Below are 5,295 nucleotides of genomic sequence, written 5' to 3' on the forward strand. Positions count from 1 at the left end.
TAAATACTTTAGGGTATATATATCCTAATTCACAGGGAGTTGCTAAATAATGTTAGAGCATGGAGAGAGCCAAAGAAGACTTATCTAAATAAGGATTTCAAGACTATTAAAATGAAAAATAAAGAAGCTAGGCATGAGAGAAAGAAGGAACAGAAGGAGGGAGAGGGGGAAAGAAAAAGGAAAGTGAGAGATGAAGGAAAGAAGGAAAGAGGTGAAGAAGTAAATTTAGAAAGATTTCAAGTTTTAATCTAAAAATTCATCTTTGTTGACAGATGTTGATTCTGTTTTACAATGATACTGTTCTTAAAATGTGTTTCTTCCGAATGTACTTTTTCAAATGAATTATTACACTTGAAGTCACCGTGTGTTTGTTCTTAAAATGATACACAAAGTAGTATGTAGGCAAATTGGCTAGCTTTTGTATATGAAATACACAAAATATGTACATAAATATCATATTACTGGGAAGATACTTTGAGTTGTAAAATAACAAAAACATCCCAATCAAATTAATTAGAAATGCTGTTTTCTCACTGAACAGGAAAAATGTTTACAAGAAAAAGAGAAAAAAGAAGAGGAAAATGATGAGAAGCCTGATTTTTTTTAATGAAACTTTTTTATTTTTTAATTGTTTCAGATTTAAAGAGAAGGTTCAAAGATAGTACAAAGTTTGCTAGATACCCAGGACCCAGGTTCTCTTATGGTTGACCTCCAACTTTTGTAACACATATGTACTATTGATACATTATAATTAAGTCCATAAATTATTCAGATTGTTGTTGTTAGGTTGCCAAGTCATGTCCACCTCTTTTCAACCCCATGGTCTGCAGCACACCAGGCTTCCCTGTCTTTCACTATTTCCCAAAGTTTACTCAAACTCATGTCCATTGAGTTGGTGATGCCATCCAACCATCTCATCTTCTGTGGTCCCCTTCTCCTCCTGCCTTCAATCTTTCCCAGCATCAGAGTCTTTTCCAGTGAGTCGGCTCTTTGCATCAGGTGGCCAAAAGATTGGAGCTTCAGCTTCAGTATCAGTCCTTCTAATGAATATTCAGATTGTCTTCATTTTTGCCCAAGGATCTTTCTTGGTCCCAAGATCCCGTTCAGGTTGCCACGTTATGTTTAATCACATATGCAGATTTGAGCCTCCTGTGTTTCCTGGTTCCCCACAGCTGGCCTCTTGCCTTCCCATTTTGTAGAGCAACTCCAGCCCTATGTCAGGTGACAATTAATCTGCTCTGGTCCATCAGAAAGAAGCCTTCTCCTAAAATCCCATCATCATCAAATTAACCCCATACGAACAGCTCCTGATGAGGTACCAGATCAGCCCTAAAGCTGTCCATGGTGCTGTGTTCCAGCATCTGATTTGCTGAGACCAAGACACCTTGGCATTTATTCAATCTGGCGTAGTGTCTCCAGCTGAATTTTTACTTCCGCATACATGCCCTAGTCACAATCTCCCTTGGGTGCCATGTTCTTCAAAGGTGGTCTTGTACCCCTACCCACTCTGGCTAGGTGCCTCCGATTCTACACAACTGTAGCCCAACGGCTTCTGCTTTAATCCAGTTCAAGACCTTTGTTCAATGATCTACCTGCAGATCTACTTGCAGAAAATGAGTAACCTGTTTCATTCCAGGCAGATGCTCTACCAGATGTTGGCATCTTGTTCCTGAAGCCCAGCACTCCCACGACACCTGACTCTCCTGCAGGTGGGACTCCCCATTTTGACTGAGACACGGGTGTTGTGTCATGGATCTCCACTCTCAGCCCTGGCCTGTAACACATAAGCCAAAGACTCCCTAAATGAAACCAATGATTGTGAGGAGGTCCCCATGGCTCCTGATATGGTAATGTACTCAATTTTCTCTGAGTAAGCGCCCATGAGCTTAAACCCAAGGATATAAGACTTTGATGCTGGTCAGCTTTCCCAGTGGAAAGAATGGGCCCCTCTGTCATGCCAGGCTCCTCACTGCCTGCCTTGGCCCACTGTAAGCCATTTTTCACACTGTCTAAATGAAATTTTCTTTTGACTGAACAACTCAGCAAAAAGGGGGAACTCCGTTTTTTGTGTTAAATTGTGTTAACACAATTCAGTTCAGTTCAGTCGCTCAGTCATGTCCAACTCTTTGCAACCACATGAACTGCAGCACGCCAGGCCTCCCTGTCCATCACCAACTCCCAGAGTTTACTCAAACTCATGTCCATTGAGTCAGTGATGCCATCCAACCATCTCATCCTCTGTCATCCCCTTCTCCTCCTGCCTTCAATCTTTCCCAGCATCAGGGTCTTTTCAAATGAGTCAGCTCTTTGCATCAGGTGGCCAAGTATTGGAGTTTCAGCTTCAACATCAGTCCTTCCAATGAACATCCAGGACTGATCTCCTTTAGGATGGACTGGTTGGTTCTCCTTGTAGTCCAAGGGACTCTCAAGAGTCTTCTCCAACATCATAGTTCAAAAGCATCAATTCTTCGGCACTCAGCTTTCTTTATAGTCCAACTCTCACATCCATACATGACTACTGGAAAAACCATAGCCTTGACTAGATGGACCTTTGTTAGCAAAGTAATGTCTCTGTTTTTTAATATACTGTCTAGGTTGGTCATAACTTTCCTTCCAAGGAGTAAGTGTCTTTTAATTTCATGGCTGAAATCACCATCTGCAGTGATTTTGGGGCCCCAAAAAATAAAGTCAGCTGCTGTTTCCACTGTTTCCCCATCTATTTGCCATGAAGTGATGGGACTGGATGCCATGATCTTAGTTTTCTGAATGTTGAACATTAAGCCAACTTTTTCACTCTCTTCTTTTACTTTCATCAAGAGGTTCTTTAAGTCTTCTTCACTTTCTGCCATAAGGGTGGTGTCATCTGCATAACTGAGGTTATTGATATTTCTCCCGGCAATCTTGATTCCAGCTTGTGCTTCATCCAGCCCAGCATTTCTCATGATATACTCTGCATATAAGTTAAATAAGCAGGGTGACAATATACAGCTTTGACATACTCCTTTTCCTATTTGGAAGCAATTATGTGTTAAATTCTACACTGCATTTTGTGATTTTTACTAATCAAGATTATTATAATAGCTATTGTCTTTCACAGTGATCTTTCCTTATTTAAGTCTACACAAGTCATGATTGGTAGATTTGATAAAAGTAAACTATTTGCTTTAGTTCTTTTTTTTAGACATGAAATTGATGTAAGAAAAATTTGAAAATCAAATAAAAATACCTGGAAACACCAAAACCACATGTTTTATAAAGTAAGAATTCTACTTATTTGAGGGATCCTTTTTCTAGCAAGTATGTTTATTTGAAAAATCTGAACAAGTATTTTTTTCATCTAATTTACAACATCAGATTCAGCAGGTAACAAAAACATTAATCCCTTGAACAGTTTCACAGTATAGGCTGTGTCAATATGCACAATCTAGAAGGTGTTTTTCCTTATATTCCATTCATTTTAATTTATAATTAATGTCTATTATTATTCAACAAAGTTATTCTGTATTTGTACTTATTGACACCTTTGTATTTGAGTGCGTCTGCAGTCTAGACAGGATACACTTATCTGTATGATAAATAATAGATAAATGATTAGTGTGCCATTTGCTGTTAATGTGATTGATGGATTCCCCATTACACTACTTCTCTGTTCTTATTTTAGCTCTGATGCCAGTGGCCTCTGTCACTGTACAATGCCTAAAATGCCTGCATAAAAATGAATGGGGCTACTCATGTTTCTTAAATCTGTTCTTTTTGTTTTGTCATTCCACAAACATGGTGTTAAAAATGGAACGGTACAAAATGGAATTTCGAATCAGGGTGTATTTTGCTCAGTTGCCACTTTGCCATATAAAATTTCTTTTTCAGAGGCAGAATCTTGGGGCTCTGTAGTGGAAGGTGTGAAGAAAGGGCAGAAGTGCCTTTTCATGGCTGGGTTTACTGAGCTGATAAAGAATGGCAGAGCGGACAGTCCCCTTCCTCCTCTGCAAGTTCACAAGCCTTGTAAACTTCAGATGGACCTCAGTAAGGCTGGAAAGGCCTCTGCTGCCAGCAAACAAATATCCACGTATCCCCCTTGCATTCATGCTCAGTTGTGTCTGACGCTTTCTGACCCCGTGGACTGTAGCCCACCAGGTTCCTCAGTTCACAGGATTCCCAGGCAAGAGTACTGGAGTGGGTTGCCATTTCCTATTCCAAGGGATCTTCCTGACCCAGATATCAAGCTCCGTTTCCTGCATTGGAAGGCAGATATTTTACCACTGAGCCTCCTGGGAAGCCCTGTACCACCCCTATTCATGTTAAAATTAGAAGAAACCTAATGCATGTTTGGAAAAATCCTTTATTTCTATCAAGAATAGGACACAGAGAATTAGCTTAAATTGAATATATATATATATATATATAAAATGAAGAGAAAATTAAAACTGAAGAAAATATATTCATTGATTATAAGATGTAACGTCCTAAACAAACCCAGTGTCCGGAGCCAGGTTTCCAATTCTCCAAAAGAAGAAACCAGGCTTTTTGGAGAATAGGTTGATTCCACAACTGAGGCAGGCAACATACAAGATAGGCCTGAAGCGTTTTGTGATATCACGAAGTAAGGATGTTCATCAACAACAAAACCAAAGGTGGAATTATGCCAAAGGAAACAGGAGCCAACAGAAAGAGCTCCCAGTGGCCAAAACTGGAAGCATTTGAACAAGAAAAGATATAATGTAGTATTGCGTTATAACTCAAAGTGTTTAACAAACATCCATGAGTTTCTCACTAGCATAAATGAATGAATTAATAACTAAGCCATGTGGAAGGACCCAAAACAGTTTATGTAGGTGTCACTCAGTTGTGTCCGACTCTTTGCAAGCCCATGGACTGTAGCACACCAGGCTTCTCTGTCCTTCACTGTCTCTTGGAGCTTGCTCAAACTCATGTCCACTGAGTTGGTGATGCTATTCAACCATCTCATCCTCTGTTACCCCCTTCTCTTGCCCTTGATCTTTCCCAGCATCAGGGTCTTTTCCAATGCTTTGGCTCTTTGCATCAGGTGGACAAAGTATTGGACCTTCAGCATCAGTCCTTCCTATGAATATTCAGGGTTGATTTCCTTTAGGATTGACTTGTTTGATCTTGTAGTCCAAGGGACACTCAAAAGTCTTCCCTAGCACCACAATTTGATCTTGAGCATAACCTTACTAGCATGTGAAATGAATGCAGTTGACAGTGGTTTGACCATTCTTTGTCACTGCCCTTCTTTGGGATTGGAATGAAAACTGACCTTTTCCAGTCCTGTGGCCA

This window comes from Bubalus bubalis, chromosome 10 (genome assembly GCF_019923935.1).
Source record: "Bubalus bubalis isolate 160015118507 breed Murrah chromosome 10, NDDB_SH_1, whole genome shotgun sequence".
Taxonomy (NCBI): Eukaryota; Metazoa; Chordata; class Mammalia; order Artiodactyla; family Bovidae; genus Bubalus; species Bubalus bubalis.